The sequence below is a fragment of the Eucalyptus grandis genome, chromosome 3 (assembly GCF_016545825.1).
Source record: "Eucalyptus grandis isolate ANBG69807.140 chromosome 3, ASM1654582v1, whole genome shotgun sequence".
Taxonomy (NCBI): Eukaryota; Viridiplantae; Streptophyta; class Magnoliopsida; order Myrtales; family Myrtaceae; genus Eucalyptus; species Eucalyptus grandis.
Genome location: NC_052614.1, coordinates 41,352,316 through 41,375,101, shown reverse-complemented (window position 1 = coordinate 41,375,101; position 22,786 = coordinate 41,352,316). Strand labels below are relative to the sequence as shown.

General features: G+C 37.6%; 1 pseudogene; it reads left to right on the top strand.

Moving 5' to 3' along the window:
• The first annotated feature begins 10,937 nt into the window (after positions 1–10,937).
• On the top strand, positions 10,938–14,334 carry LOC104437434 (annotated as a pseudogene).
• Positions 14,335–22,786: the final 8,452 nt, after the last annotated feature.

Sequence of the window (22,786 nt, the reverse complement as noted above, 5' to 3'; positions counted from 1 at the left end):
CCATAAATTCAACCAAGCTGCCATCATCCCATTCAACTTTTTTCCTTGTCAATTCATCCAACTGGAATCCTAAAAACGCAATAACAAGTGGTCCCCTGATTTTTCTAGTAAAAAACGGCCCTACTTTGAAATTTCGCCAAAAATCTCGGTTTGCAAAAAAATATTCGAAGGGTGAGTCAACGTTCCTAAAATAAATCGTGACATGACAGAACTTTCAATTTCTGAAATCGGATTCAAATTCGCGGTTAATTTTGATCTGACGCGATTTTAGCGTGACTTGGCCTACCGAGTAACTTTTAGGAATTCTTAGTGCAATTGACTCCGTGGTCAATTATTTTCGAATCATATTATACATCTTCGACACATTGGCAACTCTAAGTTGTCGTGAAAATCTCAAGGTTTCAAATACGGACATAAGGTACCAAAACGACATAAAAAATGGTCTAGTGCCGATTGACGAGAATTTTACAATTAGGTGGAATCACCCACACTTAATCACATGGCTCAGTTGAGTCGACCTATCTCCAGTCTCTAATTAATTTTTAACTATGCCGTAATGACCCTTGTAGACTAATACGGTTGAGCAGTGGATTCCAAATCAAATTCTCAAGGCTATTGCATTAAAATCCCTTAACGGCTTCACCGAATAAACTAGTTATCCTGTAAGTGATCAGTTCAGGTGAAAGAACTATAGGCACGTCGATGAAAGGCCCGATTCATTCAATTGAAAATAGAACTAGAAATTCATGATGTCACAAAGTCCGGCAAGGGGGCTAGATAGATGAAATCATTTTTTTTTTTTTTGGTATAAATATGTAAATGTCATTAAATAGGATTACCAAACCTATCAATTGATTTTCCTTTATACAACATCGAATTGAACCACCATTTCTCCATAGAACTTTCTTACCCCTATTTACGGGAAAATACAATAGATGAATAGTTATTCAATGCAAAATCATTTGATTATTTCATTTTCTATCAGAATAAGATGAAGTACAGAGGCTTAAAACCAAGATATCGAGTGAGGAATGGCAAGAAAAGAAAATAACGTATGAAGAGATGTAATGATGGAAATAATCAAGATATTTGTAGAAGTTAGTGCTTTGGAAATTAGCAAAGCTGTGGAACGGCAAGGATGGTAAACAAGTTTAGGGAAAGAATCAGTGGGACTTATCCGGCAATATGGATAGAATGGACGCTCACTTGGCCGAATATTGGGTGTTCATGCGCGAGGCAATACAAACAAGACAAGCCGAATGGAAATATTGAGTGAAAGGCCCATGATAGGCGTGGGCTCTCCCAGGCCTATACCTCACGTGACGTTGGGGTATTTCTAATAATTTTGTAAAATGGAGTCGCCACTAGCCTATTAGGGTCTTCTAGAAACCAAGTGAGGCATGGGAGTGTACCTTACTTCCTACGCAACTAGAGAATCTAGGGTCGTGGACTTGCTTACACTAATTGACCAATTAGTGCTCTTTTTGGTACCTAATCTTGTTCATTTTAGAAGAATAGATTTTTGTCAGGTAGTTTGGATTGATTTTATACTTATCTACTATCATGTGAAGTGATCATGCACGTGCACAATCATTATAGTAACAATCATAACTGCCAAAATCCTAATTGCAGTAAATTAAGCACGTGCAATTAAACATAATTAACTATGCAAATTAAACACGCGATAAATCAATGTGCAAGCAAATAAAGCTCTAATTACACTAAGAAAGCAAGACATGCCAATTTCTAAACAAACCCTGCAATTTTTTTTTTAACTTTCGAAATATTTAATTTTTAAAAATATATATTTTTGTTTTTACTTTTATTTTTAAATATTATTTTAATATTATAAAATTATAATATATTAAAAAGACTCGAGTCAAATCCCGGGTTGGGTCCGACCCGGTTCGTTGAAAAGACAGCCCAAGCTTGGACCGGATCGGGCCAAATGGCTTGAACCTGGACCGGACTAAGCCGTGCCACTCAGGCCGGCGGAAACCTAGCCGAGTTAGGCCTGATGTGTAAGCCTAGTAAGATACTTAGGCCTGATATCTAAAATTTTCAAATTGATGAGACCGCAAGAGCTCTCAAATCAATCAAACCATTAATGGTCTTAGCAATTTTTTTATTTTATTTTTTCCTCAGTTCTCTCTCTCTCTCTCTCATGCTATAGAAGCCCATTTGTTCTCATTTTCTCACGTAACTAATCTCTTTAGACCTCCAACCATCCATGTGCATTTGGAGAACAAGACAAGAAATGAAAACATAAGCAATTCTCACGCATGTGCATCTACAAACAAAGTTGAAATGGTGTTAAATTATCTCTCGAGTTTGAGTGTTTACAAAACGCGTGATTCGCTTGGATGTTTTGGTCAACAAAAAAACTTCACTAGACTCTTGAAGATTTACAAAAGAGGAAATACAAAAAAAAAAAAAAAAAAGGAAGCAAAGTTTCTTCTTTGCTGCGGAAGCCTGTGGAATTTGAAAAAGCAATCAGATTGGGGCCAGAGTCAAAGTGTTGACTCTGGGCACATGCATGTATAAGGACCCTTTGGCGTGAAGATGAAGTCCTCTGCACGCATGGAGCCAAAACGTGGTGGGCCCAAGTTAAACTTTGACTTGGGCACACATATAAATACATAAATATTTGCAAGTCTTCTTTGCCTTCTGTAAGAAGCCGCCAAAGCTCTATGTAGAAGAAAGCCACACGTCTACACCGCATGTCCACACCAAGAGAAGAGATGCACGAAAGAAAGAAAAGGAAGCTAGAGATCTTTTCTTTTTGGCATACGACTTGAATGCGTGATATTTTTTTTTTGTGCCGTGAGTTTATGTCCAAGTGAGTTGTTTATTTATAAGCACTTTGGGTTTAGGGTTAAATCTAGGTGTGAGAAACACCGAGCGCGTGAGCGATTGTAAACTCTGTTTCTTTGATTATAGTGGATTATTTGCTCTTGCTCTCCCATGGACATAGGTACCGATACTTGGACCAAACCACGTAAATTTCTGGTGTCCTTATTATTTCTCATTTATTTCTCTGGTGATTTCGCATTGACGTAAATTGCAAGATCTTGTCACATATTATATTCCAACAATTGGTATTAGAGCTTGGGGTTGGATTTCTTAATTGTGATTTGGAGCTTTTGCTTGTCTGATTATTATCTGAAAATTTTGTTATTGCAATTATGTCTGAGAGGAAATCTGAAATTGAGAAGTTTAACGGGAGCAACAACTTTGTGTTATGGAGCATAAAGATGCGGGCGTTACTGACAACCCAAGGATTGGCCAAGGCACTGGATGATGAAGATGAGTTGCCTATTATAATGAAAGCCTCAGAAAGGGTAAAGCTAATGGAAAGAGCAAAGAGCAAAATCCTGTTAAATTTGTTGGATGAGGTTTTAATAGAGGTTGCTGAGGAGAAGGATGCCACAACGTTATGGGCCAAACCTAAAACACTCTACGTGAAGAAAGTTTAAACAATCGCTTGTACATATTGAAGAAGATGTTTCAATTTAGATATACTAAAGGTACGTCTATCAAAACCCACCCAGATGAATTTAATAAACTAATGATGGATCTGAAGAACGTCAGTAAGATACTTAATGATGAAGAATAGGGCATGATATTGTTAGCCTCTTTACTAGAGTCATGGGAGCACTTTACTAATTCACTATTGCAAGGGCGTACTACAATTACCTCAGAAGAGGTAAAGTCCACCTTATTCTCTAAAGAGTGGCAGAGAAAGTTGCGAGATGACGGTCTGGCGCAAGGAGTAGTGCAAGCATTGACAATTCAGGGTAGAGAACAACATCAAGGGCCTAGTAGCAGCAGAGGTAAAAACAAATCAAAATCACGCCATAGAAAGTCTAAGGGACGCGTGAAGTTGTGGCATCCCAAAATTCATGGCAACCTCCAGATACATTAAGGCCTATGAATAGGTGATGGAAGTACCATCAAGTTATATTGTAGCCATTTAATTCATAATTTGTAATGAGATTTATGGCCAAGCTTTTAATGGATAATTATTTGATAGGAAAGGAAATTCTATTATTGGCTATGTGTTTTATAAATTGGAATTTATTGATTTATGATTTCAAGTTTTATGGTCATATGAAATTGTAATTTAGTATTTATATAAGTGGGCATTTAAGGTAAATTATTAAAAGTAAGCATGAACTTATTTAAGAAAATTTTTGGGTCATTTAAGTTTGGACTTTAGGCCCAAGAGTGTTGAGCCTAAACTGGGCCAAAAGGCTGGCCCATAAAGCCCCATTGGGCCGTCAACCAAGGCTGGCCCAAACCCAGCCAGATGAAGCCCATCTTGCATGAAAATTTCCAAGTGGCGCCGGCATGCAAGATCAATGATTGTTAATAATTGAAAGGAAGAAAATTAGAGAGGAAGAAGGGCGCGGATTAAGCGAGGAAAGGGAGAGAAAGAGAGAGCGTCGCATGAAGAGAGAGAGGAGAGAAAGAGAGAAAGGAAAGGAAGAAAGGAAGAGAGAAATGGGAGACCATGCGTACGAGAGAGAAGGAGGAGGTCCGTTTGCTGCCGATCGTCCGCCTAGCTTGCCGCCGTTCATTCGCCGCCTTGCCCCTCCGTTCGTTGCTTGCTGTGTTCACTTGGGCTAGAGGCAAATAGAGTCCTAAAACCTACCCTTTGCTTGCTGTATGATGTGTGTGTAGAAATGGTGAACTTCGGTTGTGGTGGAAGTGATGAAATTTCGAAGCTTTGGGGAGAAATTTGTTGGCCTAGCATGCTGTTTTCTGGAAAAAAAAATCAGTTCGACCCTTCATGAGTTTGTGAGCTGCATGCGATTTTTTAGTTGGAATCTCGCTTCGATCTCTCAATGAAAGTCGTAGAGAACATCTTGAGGAATAACATACTAAAATTTGAGGTAAAATGAACAATTATTGGTTAGTGAAACGATTTTCCTTTGGAGAAATTAGATCTGGAATTTGTTGTGCTGACCTTTAGTGATTTCGTGGAATGTAAAGTAACTTTCTTGTGAAAATATCACTTTGATACTTAATGAAAGTTGCAGAGGACTTCTTGAGGTAAAAAATATAAAAAATTTAGAGGAAATGAACAAAAATAGGTTGGTGAAATCGTTGTCCTTTGAAGAAACTGGATCTGGGAAAATGCTACTTCGACCTAGTATGATTCTGTGATTTTTTTTATAAAATCATCCAGTTAAAATTTGATCATGTTTCCTTAACAAAAGTTGTAGGAAATATTCTGAGGAATAACATACTGAAAATTTAGAAGAAATGGACATACGTAGGTTGGTGAAACGAGTTTCCTTTGAAAGAAGATAATCTGGAAAAATGACACTGAGAACAGGAGGAATTAATGGTCTATATCTATTAATCTAGAACGAGTTGGATTTCTATTTATCACGAGATATTTACCTTTATGACTTTTCTATAACATATCAAAATTTCAGAATTTTTGGAGTTCATTTGGGTATTTAACTTAAATTACTTCCGAAACTGTGCAAGCTGAAATGTTGAAATTTCGAAAAACTGTGATGCATGGACCGTACTGTTTTGTGTGAGATTCTTTCGGTGTGGTGTTTTTATGAGATATCTGCCTTTAGGTCTCATCTATAATGTGTCAAGTTTTCAGAATTTATTAATACCATTTACTAATTTTCCTAGAGTTTTAACTAAAGGAATGTATTCTGTTTTATCTGAGAATTGATGCGTTTTCAAAAAAAAAAGGTAAATGAATTTTTCCATGTGATGTAATACTTTGAGTGGTTGACTTTGCTGCATATGTGGTGACATATGGCATGTTATATGGCATCAAAAGTTGGTTGAGACCCTTGATATTGTTGCATCAAATGCCATGTTGAAATTGAGATATATGTTTGAATATAAATTGAGATAATAATGAGACCATCGGAGGTGTGAGCCGACAATGCCCCGAGAGTGTTGGGATGCCCAGAGTGTATGTGCCGGATGCCTGGAGGTGTGTGCCAGGGGGAATACCTCGTGATGCTAGTTGGGGTACGAGATGCCCGGAGTGTGTGTGCCGGATGCCTGGAGGTGTGTGCCGGAGGTTCCTCGCGATGCCAAGTTGGATGCGAGCGAAAAATTGTGGGATGCAAACATTGGTCCCTGGAAAGAAAAATGATATTAATCTTGGTGATATAAGTTTGGCATGCTTGATGAAACATGTATCAGTGCATGGTGATTTATGCATGTTGTATGGTGATATATGCATGGCTGTAAGGTAAGATATGCTTGAATGCATGAATGATATGTGTTTTATTCTTGATACCTTGATTGTTCTATTTGACACATTGTGTAGTTTGGTGGATCTTTACTGCTGAGTGGTTGTACTCACCCCTTTTGGGGATTAACATTTTATATTAGAAAGATGCCTTTGCTACCAGTTGCACGCGGTACCTATTATGAATTGCCATTTGATGTCGAGGTGGAGTGCACTGAGCATTCCTATACTAGTGTACCTGGTCTGGTGTATGTCCGAGTACGTGTCTTAGTGATGTACAATGTGGGTCTTGCTGATGGCCTGGTTATCCAGGAGTTTTTGTCTATTCATGTTCGGCGTGGTGAAATGATGCTAGGGATGCTACCGCCGCCACCGCCCGATGCACCAAGTTGGGTGTGATAGCACACATAGCTAATGGGAGCTGACACTTTTTGGGGATAGCCGACGCTTGTTGATGGAGGGGTGTACATGTTCGATGTAGGGTCGAGTTCTCTTTTGAGTATAGCCAAGTATAGTTAAAATCTTGGCCTTTTTGCTATACCGACCCGAAATATCCATCTTGAAAATATAAATAAAAGTGACTCGGCTTTGTCTTTTCATTTGGAGTGTAGGTGGTGTGCATTGCATTATTGTTATTGAAGGGAGGATTGGTGAGATACGTTTATGCTTCCGCCGATGAATTGCGCTGAGACATTTAATAATTAAATGAATAAAAAAAGTTACCTTACTAGTATGTAAAAAGGGATGAGTGACAAGTACCTGTGGTGACCATAACGGATTGGGGGCCGTCGAGGGGCACATCAGGAGAGATTGTCCAAAGTGAAGGAATAAAGCTGATAGATAGAATGCCACAAGCAATGTGGCGAAAGTTGCCGAAGGGAGCTATAGTGATGCAGAAGTTATCTTATGTGTGACTACTACTTCGTCATGAGACGAATGGGTGCTAGATTCAGGGTGTTCTTATCATATGACGTCTCATAAGAACTGGTTTGCTACTTACCAGACTGTGGATGGTGGTAGAGTTCTTTTCTGGAATAATACAGTCTATAAGGCTGTGGGGATAAGGACAATTCGGATTTGAATGCACGATGGGGTAGTGTGCACATTGACAGATGTGAAGCATGTACCAGAGCTCAAGAAGAATCTTATTTTTTTGGGGACACTCGACGATATAAGGTGTAGGTACACCGCTGAAGGTGGAGTACTGAAAATCTCTTGAGGTGCCATGACAATGATGAAGGGGAGAAAGTAAACACTCTCTATCATCTATTAGGAGAGATCGTGATCGGAATCGCTGCAGTTTCATCAGGTGAGTTAGACTCTAACTTGACTCAATTATGGCATATGCGTTTAGGGCACATGAGTGAGGCAGTTATGACGATGCTGAGTGAAAGAGGGTTGTTGAAGGGTCAGAAGATAGGAAAGTTGGACTTATGTGAACACTACATCTTTGGGAAGTAGCACCAATTTAAGTTTACTACAGCTATTCATTCAACTAAACGACATGTTGAATATATCCATTCAGATGTCTAAGGCTCGTCTTCGGCTCCTTCGAAAGGAGGTGCCCGATATATGCTGACATTTATCAACGATTATTCGAGGAAGGTATGGGTATACTTTTTGAAACACAAATATGATGTGTTTGATCAATTCAAGAAATTTAAGACATTGATTAAAAAGTAGTCAGATAAACAAATCAAGAGCCTGAGAACCAATAATGGCATTGAGTTTTGTGGTAAAAATTTTACTGGGTTCTGCAAAAAAGAAGGTATTATAAGACACCGCACAATACCTAGGACACCACAGCAGAATGGCATGACAGAATGGAAGAACAGAACTTTGCTTGAGTGAGCTCAATGCATGCTTTCACATGTAAGACTTGGCAATGAATTTTGAGCCGAAGTAGTGAACATGTCATATTACCTAATTAATCGATCTTTATCATTTGCTATTGAGTGGAAGACTCTTGAGAAAGTATGGTCGGGAAAACCTGTTGATTACTCCAAATTATGTATATTCAGATGTCCTACGTATGCTCATGTGAGTGATGGTAAGCTTGAGCCGAGTGTGAAGAAGTGCATTTTTTGGGTTATGCACATGGGGTGAAAGGGTACCGGTTGTGGTGCACTGATCCTAGATCACCCGGTTTTCTAATCAGCAGAGATGTGATCTTCAAAGAGACTGCAATGCTTCAACAGAGAAGTTCTAAGACACAACCAGTAGAGAAGACAAATCATGATGTCATTAGTGAGGTGGAGCTTCAGGTGGAGACTCTGGAGACCTCGAAGGTAACAGAAGTTGAGATGGCAAATGAAGCCGCGGTTCTTGAAGTTGGTGATAGTGAACAACCAGCAAAGCCACAACACATTATAGCCATAGAAAGACAGAGAAGGCAAATTAAATCATTGGTACATTATAGTTATACAGATATTGCTAATGCATTGACTGTAGGTGATGAGGTGGTGTAAGATGAGCCTTCATCTTACTCTGAGGCAATGGCTAGTTCAGAGTTATCGCAATAGCTAGAGACTATGAGTGAAGAGATGGAATCACTCCATTGAAATCAGACATTGGAGCTGGTCAAAGTACCCAAGAGCCAAAAGATTGTCGGAAGTAAATGAGTCTTTAAATGGAAAGAGGGCATTCCCGGTGTTGAGGTAGCAAGGTATAAGGTGAGACTTGTGGCGAAGGGATATACACAGCGTGAGGGCATTAACTACAATAAGGCGTTCTCTCCTATAGTAAAACATACTTCTATTCGTGTTTTACTTGCCTTAGTTGTTTCGCAGAATCTCAAGTTAGAGCGGCTAGATGTAAAAAATGTGTTTCTTCACAATGAGTTGAAGGAGTAGATTTACATGAGGCAACCAGAGGAATTTGCTATTCCAAGTAAGGAAGATCATGTTTGCTTATTAAAGAAATCTTTATATGGGTTAAAATAATCTCCTAGGTAGTGATATAAATGTTTTGATGCTTTCATAGTTAGTCAAGACTACACAAAAAGTCAGATGGATAGCTGCATTTACTATAGGAGATTGGAAAATGGTTCTTTGATTTATCTACTTTTATATGTTGATAATATGCTGATAGCAGTTAAGAATATGTATGATATTGATGTGCTGAAGAAGTAGTTAAATACTAAATTTGAGATGAAAGATTTAGGTGCTGCAAAGAAAAATTTCCATTTTACTCTCTCCACAACCCAACTTAAATTGGTAGCCAAAATTTCACTCAAAGGTGCTCATCCGAATTTCCACCATTTTTTTTTCCAAATTGTCCGAAATCGAATTTTTCGCAAAATCTCGGACTCGACGGAATTTTCCTGAAAAATGAGATGATGATCTAAAAATAAATCATGACACGCTCGAATGTTCGATTCCCGAAATCTAGCTCAATTCGTGATTAAAATCAACCAGACACGATTTTAGTCTAATCCAACCTACTAGGTAGCTTTTAGGGATTTTACTGCAATTATATCCTATAATGGCTTCACACTCGTGAGTGATCAGCTCAGAGAAAAATGACTATAGACGTGTCGATGAAAAGCCTATTTCATTTTATTGAGATGGGGTCGAAATTCAAGATGTCACAACACCCATCGAACTTAGTGTTGTTTCCCAACTGCACTTTACCATTATCCATGCATTGATAAATAGCAAACCAATTCTTATCTGGTCTAGCATTAAACGAACAATTAAAATCCTTAATCTATCCATTAAACAAACAATTAAAATCCTTAATCTATCCATTAATGATAAACAAGAGATAATCAACATTATCCAAATATAGTCTGTTACAGTTACAACATCATCTATAGACTAAACTCTAATTTTCTTACCATTCTCATTCTTTAGATTAACACAATCCCTTTTAAGATGTCCCTCCGGCTACAACTTCTAGCAATTCGCGCGAAACTTTAAAAATTCCTCATTGTAAACTCCCATGTCTCTTTGAAAAGAAAAATCCCATAATTTCACAACATTCTAGACTGCTATTTTTACTTAATTTCACAACTTAACAACCCCCAGGTTGAACCTAGAAACTCGTAATTCACATGAATCCGAATTTAGGGCTTAACTCAGGAAAATTCCTCCTGATTAAATGAACAAAAAGTACCATTCCTTTCCAGACACTATGAAACGAAGTTAATCCGTCTTGTCCTTGTCTCCGAAGCTTGTAGGCACGAATGCTCTTGCTTGTTTTTTCTCCTTGCTTTCTTCTCCCTTTTCCTTCTTTCTTCTTTGTAATCGTGCCCTACTTTTCTACCGTTTTTCTAGCCCACCCTTGTTGACAAGCCTGTCGTTTTCTGTTTCTTTCTTAAACTCCAAGGGTTACATTCAGTGTATCATTGATTGGAAAATCAAGAGAGTAATTGAAGATCGAATATTAAAGCTCGATATCTACGTGGACTTTCATATTCTAGTTCAAGCAAAATGAAAAGGAATGTTGCTTTTCCAACTATATTTGTGAAAAGGACACAAGTTGTCTCATTCGCTGGGGTCTTCTGGTTGTCTCGGTTCACTTTAGTAGCATTTACAGCCCTCACACGTAGATTAAAGAGACGCTTGAGACATTTAATGCTCGAAAGAAATCTAACGCGACAAAGTCTGTAAAATTCTACTTTACCAAACACGCGAGAAGATAAGCATACCATTTACTTGGTTGTTTTCTGCTAAGAGAATCTCTACGATATCTAAAAAGCTATTGCCCCGTTTTTTTTGGCTCTGCTTCGCTCACTCAACCTAAAAGCACAGAGGAAGCAATCGATGGATATGGAAGAGCAGAGACAGCATTTGGAGTCACTCCTGTTAACAGTTCCCCAGGAGAAGGTGGCATCCACATCGGGGAATGGATTCAAGAAAGACGAGATTTTCTCGGAAATGAAGCAGCAACTGTCATTGGCTGGGCCATTGGTATCGGTGAACCTGATGATATATTGTTTGCAGGTGATCTCGGTGATGTTTGTGGGTCATCTTGGAGAGCTAGCGCTTTCCGGGGCTTCCATGGCCACGTCATTCGCTTCTGTGACTGGCTTAAGCATGTTGGTAAGACCCGACAATTCTTCCTCTTTTAATCTTGAGATAAACCAATTAAGAGGGAAAGTAGCATCATACTATGTCACTTCTATAAAAGTTTTCTTCCAGGATATTATTTATCTTGAAAGATGTATAGTGCCACTTCTATTATTGACATGATTATAGGAGTTCTTTTTCCTGTTGAATAAACAGAGTTTAGCAATTGTTGGATCAATTAAGACTGCGCGCGGGCCTGCTTTCCAAGTACCATGTATAGATTGCCCGTCTATTAACCTTAGCTCATTTTCAGATTATTGCAATTTGACAAAGATTGATCTACTGAATATATTATCTCTCAATAAGCTCAGTGTGCTAAATGTGTGATTTTCTCCCTTCTAGCTAGATTTAGCAATGTCAAAATTGGAAACTTAACGTTGGTGTTTGCCACAAATCAGCACAATTGTTAACTGCACTTAAGAAAAGATTGTTGGGGATCCTAGTCCGAAAATGAAATAGATGAAAGAATTTCCTTGTTCAGATTCCTGAACCGGATATAAGTTGAGTGAAATATGGCCACACACTCCTAATGCTCCTAGCAACCTCATTTGGGTTCCTAAGATATAGTGACAAACTTCTTGAATTTCATTTTGGGACGTCTACTTTGCTCCAACCACCATCTTATAGATGCTTGGTCCATAACAGACAGGAATGGCAAGTGCATTGGATACATTTTGCGGTCAGTCTTATGGAGCTAAGCAATACCACATGCTTGGTATCCACAAGCAGAGGGCCATGATAGTTCTCCTATTGGCTAGCATTCCACTAGCTATCATTTGGGCCAACACTGGCCAAATCCTTCTATTCTTCAAGCAAGATCCTCAGATATCCGCAGAGGCAGGATCCTATGCTCGCTTCATGATCCCCAGCATTTTCGCATATGCGCTCCTGCAGTGCCACGTCAGGTTTCTGCAGACGCAAAATAATGTTGTTCCAATGATGGTCAGTTCAGGAATCACCACGTTCCTGCATATTTTCATATGTTGGTTTCTGGTGTTCAAGTCAGGACTCGGAAACAAAGGCGCTGCTTTGGCAAATGCTATCTCGTACTGGATAAACGTGCTGTTACTGGCAATTAATGTTAGAATTTCACCGTCTTGCAAAAGAACTTGGACTGGTTTCTCCAAGGAAGCCTTTCATGGGATTCCTGAATTTCTGAAATTAGCAATTCCTTCTGCTGTCATGGTCTGGTAATTCTCTAGCTTTTATGCTTCTCCTAGTTCACTTTTGGCATAAACTATATTATAAAAGATAAAAAACTTGCGGGACAGTATACGAAACAAATGATGGTCATAATTCTTTTTCAGAATCATCAATGGGCTGCCAACCTTTTTATTCTAGTTAATGTTCAGGATGTGATTTTTCCGATTTCGAAGGGATACATTTTCTTATTAATTGACGCTGACACTACTCCGTGTACAATATCGACATGGATCTTCATGATTCTGTAGCTCGAAGCAATCATGATGTTTTTGTTTGATTCTTTGCCTGCAACAGCTTCGAGATTTGGTCCTTTGAAATGATGGTCTTATTATCAGGACTTCTTCCGAACCCAAAACTCGAAACATCAGTCCTCTCAATCAGGTGCATCAGTACTTTGTGTCAACAAGAGGCAAAAAAAGTTGCTAACCTCTTGGCACCAGTTGTTATCATTTTTAAACAATGTGAACTTAGTATCCTGTGCATGTTTCAGCCTGAATACCTGCGCCTTGGTTTTCATGATACCTCTAGGACTCAGTGGTTCAATAAGGTAATCTTAACTGGTTAACCTTTATTTAATTCAGTGGATCCTGCAGACGATGTAGCTATTCCACAGTCTCACCCTTTCTTGGCCTTATTGTTGGCAGCACGAGAGTTTCAAATGAATTGGGTGCTGGAAGACCACGAGCAGCTCGTTTGGCAATTTATGTTTCCTTAATGATGGTCGCCACGGAAGGCTTGCTTGCTGGTACTCTCATGATCTTCTGTCGAAGGGCGTGGGGCTACCTCTATAGTACAGAAGAAGAAATAGTGAACTATGTGGGAGATATGTTGGTACTAATCGCAACTTCCCATCTTATCGATGGCATTCAGTCCGTGCTTTCAGGTATGCGCGAAGTTTGCTTATAATTACAGTTTAATGGTGCACCTGACCTAGTTTAACTTTAACAACTTATTCTGACAATAAGGGAGGGCAGATGGAGAATGCGTCAAATCTCAAATATGTTCAAGTTAAACCGATTTGTACTTCGACTTTTTTTATGCTATATGTTACATTTTTTAAGGAATTGCAAGAGGATGTGGATGGCAAAAGATTGGAGCTGTCATCAATTTGGGTGCCTACTATTTGCTGGGTATTCCAGTGGCCGTATTCTAGCTTTTGTCTGTCACTTTGGTGGAAAGGTATTTACCTTACCATTCTGCTGCTAAACGTCCTTTCCTTTCATCGTAACTGGTAGTCAATCCGATATTCCTATAATTGCTTTTTCTTCTTATCGAGCTGTAGGGCCTCTGGACGGGGATTATAGTTGCACTCTTTGCGCAAGCATTGTTACTTGCGATCCTAACAGGATGTACCGATTGGGAGAAAGAGGTAAATTACAGTGAATAGATAAATGGAATGTTTTTACCATGGAAAGTACTATCCGATATATGGTTGCTGCTTGACATTTGGCATTGTTGCAGGCAAAGAAAGCCACTGACAGAGTCCATAGCACCGTGAGGCCTGCCGCTGGATCGTTGTCATAAAGCTACGGTGAAGATATATCGCCGTTGGAATCGGACGATAGACTAAAGACACTCCGGTTCCTGGTATTGAAACGTAGTGCGAATTGATGAAATAAGACTTACTTATCCCTCTGGATCTCATGCTGCCGCCCATGAGGAAGAGACACATGTGGAACTCCTGCCAAAAGTCAGAAACAAATGTCAAATCGGTAAACCGCAAGTTTGACCCCAGAAATCCCTTTATGAGGATCTATGTCGCATTCTCAACCCTTCTGTAACATTTGTTTGACACACCAAGCAAAACTCTACGATCAGTTCGTAAGTACTCAATTGTCTTTTCTGTATCATTTTCTATCAAAGCTCTCAATTGTCTAATCATGACAATAGCATCATACTTGTGCCTAAGCACAATGATAGATAAGACATAATCAGTATTATTTGAATTGTGGTAAGCTACTATCACAACATTATTTGTAGATTAAATTCTAATTCCCTTGCCTTTCTCATTCTTTATCTTAAGGCAATTCCTTCTTGCCATAACTCCAACAGACGACACCACTAGTTGTAGATTGACTACATATGATCAAATTTATACTACTTCTATAAATACGATTACTAGTTGTTGCTCTACTTTCACCTACTAAAATAGTATATGTAGGTTCATTAAATTCTCTCCTACGAATATCTTCACTCGGAAACAAGTCATGAACCTTATCAAATGTCAAGCTTCTTGGCCTAGAGGGATTACTAACAACAGTGACAATAGTATTCGAACTATTAAGCAATTAAGATAATAGAATCAAAACAAACACCTCATCATCAAAGTCAATATCAACTTACTTCAACCAACTAACAATCACATTGAATTCATTTATATAATAAGCAATTAACGCACGATCGCACATCTTTAAGTTAAATAGGCATTGTATCAAATAGACCTTGTTAATTGAAAAGGGCTTCTCGTATGTCTAATAGAGCCTTCATCAGCCCACAGTAGACTTCTTTTTAAAGATGTTAAACGCAACATTACGAGCCAACGTCAAGTGACTAACATCCAAAGCTTGTCTGTCTAGTGATTCTCAATCAGCTGGCTTCATCAATTCTGTCTTCTTCCCAAATAGGAGTAAGTGTAGATTTCTTTGGTATTGGTAATCCTCAATCTACATCTTCTAGAAATTAACATCCTCCCATCAAACTGTCTATTCTCACCATTTCTGCATCATCTCCATTGATTTGCTTAGCTCAGTTAAATCTAATGCTAATACCAATTGTTGCAAAAAAAAAAAAAAAAAAAGCGGTCAAACAACAATTAAATAGAATAACAAAAATAAATTGGATGCCGGTTTATGTGATTCAATCGAAGTGACCTACATCCACATGGACAACAGAAAATGCTATTATACATTAAGCGATATAAAAAATATTACAATCACACGAATCAATTAAATAACTTCAATATTTCCCAACTCTTAATTACATCCAATAAATTCAAACAGAATTTAACCCCACTATTTTACACGATTAATCTCTCAATCTCAAAGGAATTCACAAATCTTATCCCAAAATTTAATCGGCTTCAACACTAAAATTATTAGTGTAATTTTACGAAGAAAATCAACAGAAAACCCCCCACCAAGCACTCGGTCAAAGTCGCTTCACCAATTCTTCGTGAGCAGCCCACGAGTACATATTTAAATATATATGCGCTCTGCCCGTCAGAAAAGCAAACGCCCTAAGAACGCACGCATTGAATAATCTGAATTGAAAATAGGAAATTTGTTTCCTCTTCCTACTTGGACTCCAATATTGACTTTTCTTTTTACGTTGAAAGTATCACTTTAGACTCCAATGCCGAACAGGAAATTTTGATTTCCATGGTGGAAGACAACAAATATTCAACTTTCGGACTTTACGTTAATTTATCTTGAGTCGCTTTCGTTCATTGGCTCAAATTTTAGACATATTTTGACAAACTCTCTTCTACCCTGTTCCCGGGCACATTTTACGAGGAGCTTGAATTGCAGCTTCCGTTGTCTCTATCACTGATTCCATTCTTAGAAACTTTCTCTGGTGGGCACTTTGCTCATGTTCGGCCGGAAACCACTACGTGTAAAGATCCTTCTCTTGATCGATTTGAACGTTCTCTGTTCTCGGCTATTTCTTGAGATAAATAAAGTACGAAATCTAAAGACGCGCTTGTGTGGAAATCGATCAGTGTCAAATCTGTTTTGATGATCTAAGCTCTTGTTGTTACTGATTGTGAAGATTTGAAACGAGTTGCCCCTCTTAACATTGCACGTTATCTCTTTGACCAAGCCCTTTACCACATGTTCGATAAAATGTGGGACCACAAAAGCATGAACTTATATCACATCTAATACAGGAAGGTGTCTCCAATTATTATCGAGATTGAAGAATACACAAAATTGGCATCCCTATTCGCAAAGAGCGATTTCTCTGGAGCTCTTTTTAAAAGTAATGGGAGTTTATGCTGTCAGCTGTATCTTAAGCCATTTTTCACAAAAAAATCGGAGAGGAAATAAATAAGTATGATGTCATAGGTTTGATTTGATGATAACTTTTCAAATGACACAAAAAGATGTATAAACTTTTAGTTGGTGAACAAAAATATCCATGGTTAAGTTTCTTGAACATAAGACAGACATAAAATTTAATGTGGCTAATAGCACGAGAAAGTGAACAATAAACACATTAGGAAGATAAAATGACATTGTTCCTCATGATTAAAAAAGGACACCATTCCTAAGTCGTCTCAACCCCGGTTAATTTTATGATTTATAGACCTTTGAAATGTCTTGCTTTGAAATCTTTTGTTTAATTCATTTATATATGGATCAAGTTTCAATTTTGTGCCACATTGTCACTTTCCCTTTTCCCTTTTCCCAAAGTCTCTTTGTACTTTTCACTATTGGATTGTTCTTATTTAGGTAAATTAGTCCCAACCCCCTCATTTGCCTTACAATGGGAAGTTCCCATATTAAATTATTAGACTGGCAATACCAACCACAAATTAACAACTTATATTCCAAACATCATTAAAGGAAGAAACAAAGTCTTCTATCTAATCCTTTATAATAAAAAATTAAGGCTACGTTTGATAGTCAAGATAAAAAATTAAAATAATATAAATTTTATCCTAATTTGTATTTGGTTCCCCAAAATAAGATAAGGTTGTATATAAAGGGATATGAGCCAGATAAAAATATCTCATGAGGGAGGTTGGATAAAGGTAAATAGAATTTCTAATATCCATAGTATAATAACTATTTTTCTTGAATAACAAATTTCCTAAATTAATAAAATTAAAATAATAATTGAATGCTAAATATAAAAAGAAAATTTATGATAACAAAAAAGAACAACAATTTTCGTTTTATTTATTTATATAATTAAATTTCTTTCTATTCTATAATATATATTATATTTAGTATATTTATTAAACATTTTAGGTATGTTAGCATAATAAATTATTTAGTACAATTTTGATTAAGGAATGATGGACCGATATAAAAAATAAATAAAAAGAGAGGAAACTAGTAAAAAAAAAATAGACAAACAAAAATGAAGAAGAAGGACTAATGTTTTAAATGAACAAATTTAAACTTAAAAGGAATTTTTTTTTTTTTTAAATTCTCGAATGATAATGGCAATGCCTTTTCTAAAACAAAGCCCTACCCTCTCCGTCTCATTTTTTTCTGTATCTCTAGTTCATGTTGAAACTTCACGACTCATCCATAGTTCTTTAGTTCCCATTAAAGCTCCACAAAAATAGTGAGAAAGTCGGAGCTCTTTTCCCTTGTAACTCTCTAGTTCACGTCAAAAGTCCAAGCAACAAGAAAATCAAAGCTCATTTTCCTTCATAGGTTTGTAATTCACTTTGAAGTTTCACGAAGTTACGAGAGAGTTGAAACACTATACTTCTCGCAATTTTGGAAGGAGAATGATAATGTCTTCTCTCTCTTACTAGATTTGGCATTCACTTCCTAATTAAACTCATCAATGTTGTTGGAGCTTGTTTACGTTTCTCGTCATAGTCGAAACTGTGGCTCTGGAAAGCTATAATAGCTCATTTGTTATTTAAGATTTCGATCGTTAGTTAATCATGGATTGATCGATGGAGGTTACCTCCGTTTATGCATTTGTAGTTTCTTTAATAGTTAATCACAAAATATTTTTACCATCTCCATTTGTGCATATCTAGTTGTATTCGTATTGATATGACATTTGACATTTATACTAAACAATAGGCCAAATAAAATATAAAAGCATCCGACATTATTATTGCGGTTCACCATAGTGAATAGAATATTACAAAATTCCTAAATTAATCATCCCATCATACGTAATCCTATCCTAACTAAACATCCAAATGACCAAACATAGCCTAAGAATTTATATAGCAAACACAGTTAGGGGAGCGTATCTAAACCTTGTTCCTACGTGACCCGATCAATTTGATTAGGCATTCGCCATCTATTTTCATTGTTCAACTCTTTGACAACATGAAAAAACCAAAAGCTCTACTCTCCCTCTCTATCTATCCAAGGGATGGAAGGGCAGAGGCCTTTGGTGTCCCCTCCAGTCGAATGAGAATGGATAAGAGGCTTGTGGGATTGACGTGAAGGGGTAGCGATGGCTATATTTCTGGGAGCAAACTCCAGGCGAATATGAAGCACATGGACATAGGTTATGCTTTGGAATGAAAAACAATTCCAAATCAGCTTTGTCTATGAACAAAGAAGCTATAAGTAATGCAACTATGAATCTCATGAAATATAATGAAATAGAGCCACTTTGAGGTTCCCTATGAAATGAGGCATGTAACAAAGCCACTACGAAGTAGTTTCGGGAGTTACGAAGGAAACTTTGAGCTCATTTTGGGTTATATTCCTGGTTTTTAAAGGTGTTAAGAGACTTCTGCTAGATTTGCACCAAACCCAAAAGTCCATGCCTTTTCCTCGATTGGTCTATCCTTGCCTTTTCTTGAACCATTTAAAAAGTTCCTGTATATTTATCCCAAGCCTTAAAGTTGATGCCTTTTTGTAGGGTAAATTCAGGATTTGTTGGTAGGGAAAATTCTAAATAAGGGCATAAAGTGGACATTTTTTTTAAATAAGAGCCTGAAGTATCCATATCAATCTCAAAGAATGGCTTGAATTCACCTGTGTAAAGGGCAATTTCTTCTTTTAAAATTTTCGAATTTTTTTTTTTTTTTTTTCTTTTTTTCTTTCATAAAAAAACTAAGAAAAAGGAAAACACAAGCGGGCCCTCCCCCTATGTTTTTCCTTTTTTATTTTTTTCAAAATTTTCATTCTAATTTAATTTAAATTTAACTTGTGTTTTAACGAAAATATCCTTGATTAGCCGGAATATTTTGCTAGGCGGCAAAGTGACAAGAATAGGTCTTTATTTGAAACAACGATAACCACCGGGAATTTATTTGAAATAAGGTCAACTTCAAGCTCTTATTTTAAAAAGAAAATGATAGTATTTTAGGTCCTTATTTGGAATTTTCCCTTTGTTGGTACTCTTAAAATGTATATTTTTGTTCAATTCATTCTTGGAAAGTGCACGCGGAAAATGCATCAAATCCAAGGAAACTTTGACTTTTAGGCCACGCTTGGTGGTCCCGTCATTTATAATTGGGATATATTTGGATATGATATGATATGAAATCCTGAGATTTTTTTATATCATATTCATTGTTTGGTGAATCGCAGTATTAAAGTCGGATATATTCACATCATATCATGTACGATGTACATTTTTTTTTTTTTATATAAACGGATATCATTACAAATTAACCTAAATGTTCATAAACGGAGATGGTGAAAATCCCTCGTAATACTATTTCTAAATTTATTTTAATTTTTAGTTTATTTTATTTTTCCTTTTTATATTATTTTCTTTATTATTTCTTTTTTTTCCCCTTTCATCATTCTTTAATAAAATTTATCAAATAGTAAATTGTACTAACATACCTAAATATATAATAAATATAAATATTTAATTTATAGGTTGAATGTTTTTTATAAGATAGAATTAAAGTTGAATATATAAATTAAAATAAGATTAATCAAAAATAATTTTTTTATTTTTAATTTCTTAAATAAGAATTCAAATATTATTTATATTGAAATATAATTTCAATTTTGTTAATTTAATAAGTTTGTTATTCGAAAAAATAACTTTACTATTACGGACGTTAGAAATCCTATCCACATTTATCCCACCTCTCCCATGGGATAATTTTATCCCGCCTATACCCCATTTATATCCAACTTTATCCTATCCTGACCGAGCACCAAACATAGGATAGGATAAGTCATATCCTATCCCAAATTTTATCTGTCACGCCCCGATCCTCAGACACGCGCACATCCCTTACTTTTGGTCGATTTTAAAATGCGATATCCTAGGACTACATATCGCCGACCCTTTTCTTTTTTATAGCACACGCGGAAGCAGTTATAAAAATCCCCAGACAATAAAGCAATGGGATATACAAGTAGGATTAGGAAATTGAACCTGAAAACCAACACCCTTATGATCATATACAAGCCATACTAAAACAATTGGTTTCTACTCAAATTGATTCTATAGCAAAAGTCGTCAGAATCCTACTTTGGATCATCCTCAGAGTTCTCCTCCAGATACTCCTCTTCGATTTCTTTATCCTCAGGTTCTTCATCAGGGTCCTGAAATGTTTTCCCCAAACCGGGATGAGACTATGTCTCAACAAGTTCTACCACACTAAGACCCGATTAGTAAACTAATATACTTTAGGGTTGCCTATGCACAACATGAGTTAAAGGACTTACCTTGGCCTCAGATTCGACCTGCATGTTAGCACATATCAAATAGGCACCCAAGCGATCACATCACAGATCGAAGCATCGATCTGATCGACTTAGTCGATTTCATATCAGTTGGTCCATTTCTAGGTCATTCATCCCACACCAAGCAATTCCTTGGATTTAGTGGCTTTACGGTCCCACCCGACCTTCTCAAGATCTAGTGGCTTTACGGTCCCACCCGACCTTCTCTAGATCTAGTGGCTTTACAGTCCCACCCGAACTTTTCAAGATTTAGTGGCTTTATGGTCCCAGCCGACCCTCTCAAGATCTAGTGGCTTTACGGTCTCATCCGACCCTCTCAAGATCTAGTGGTTTTACGGTCCCACCCGACCTTTTCAAGATTTAGTGGCTTTATGGTCCCACCCGACCCCTTTCTACGATGTCATACTTTGTCACCGAGCCACGTGCATTCTCTAAGGCTACATTTTCACCAAGATGACATATCTAATCACCGAGCCACTTGTTTTTCCGAGGTGACATTCCAATTCACCGGGCCACATGCATTCTCTAGGTAATTTACCAACTCACTTTAGATACTAACAACCGATACCCGACCAATTCTCAATCACATAGCCAAAATTGCATTATTTAAGAATATAACTTTAAAATGCACCATTAAATTAATTAGGCACGAATTAAAGCTCAAATAAATAAATGGACTGCTCCACGACAATCAGCACGAAATTTTGGTCACCGGCCATCCCGGATGAATTTTCGGAAAATAAATAATTAAATAATTAATTTCGAAAAATAAATAAATAAACACAATAATTCCATTTTAACACAATATGAAGCTCAATTAAATAAACGGATTACGCCATGATCATCAGCATAAAATCCCGATCACTGGCCATCCCAGTTGAATTTCCGGGAAATAAATAATTAAATAATTAATTTCGAAGATTAATATTTAATTACTAAAAATTCCACCTAGGCCCAAATTGCCTAATTAACACCCGATAAGGGACGGGAAAAATCCCAAGAAGCATCCAATAAATACTAAGACATGTTTACTAGTTAAATGCACAATCAATTTAATTAACATGCATCAATGAGTCTTTAATTTAATTACTTTAATCTTATCTATCCACCTAATTGCAATTAATTAAATCTAATCAATCTTTAAGTATAATTAGCAAACTAAGAAGGCATTAGTGAGCAAAACTCACTTTACAAAGTGAAAGACCAGAACACCGCGATGACAACGCGACGGCAGCCGAATTCCAAAATTTCGGCGGCGTCGGCACACTGGGCCGGGCCAAGAAACTTAGCAAGCCCGCAGAAACTTCTGGGCTTGGGCCTGTTGAAATTCTTGGGCTGGCTTGAAGCAAGATTGGCCGAAACTGAAATGCAGGAGCAGATGGGCTGAAGATACGGCCCAAAGAAGCTGCTGGCCGTGGGATGAATTCAATTGGGTCTGCTGAATCGGGCCCAAATCGCTGGGGATTGGGCTGGAAATGCTCTTGCAGACGGGCTGAAGGCGCGCGGACGAAGAAGCAGCTTGTTGGCGTCGATCTTCTGCTCGTGAAGCCGAATTGGCCGATTCAGTCAACACCCGACCGAAGGGCAGCAAGATTGACTTGCTTTGTGGAGGCGAGAGGAAAAATTGGTGGGTTAGGTGTTGGCGTCCAACTGCTGGAGGAGATACGAAGTTGCTGTAGTTTCTTCGTGCGTTGCTCGGTTGAAGACACATGCGGCTCCGGCTTTGCTGACTTCGTGAGACCTTGCTGCTGGCAATAGGAAGAAGTGGAGATGTTGGCAGCTGGCGTCGAGCTGGGGAATTGGACGCTGAAGGAAAGAGAACAGTTGCTGGCGAGTGGAGGCTTCATGGTCGACTCGGCAAAGTGGCTTGGACGGTAGCTACAGGAAGCAGCTTCGGTGGAATGGGGATGATG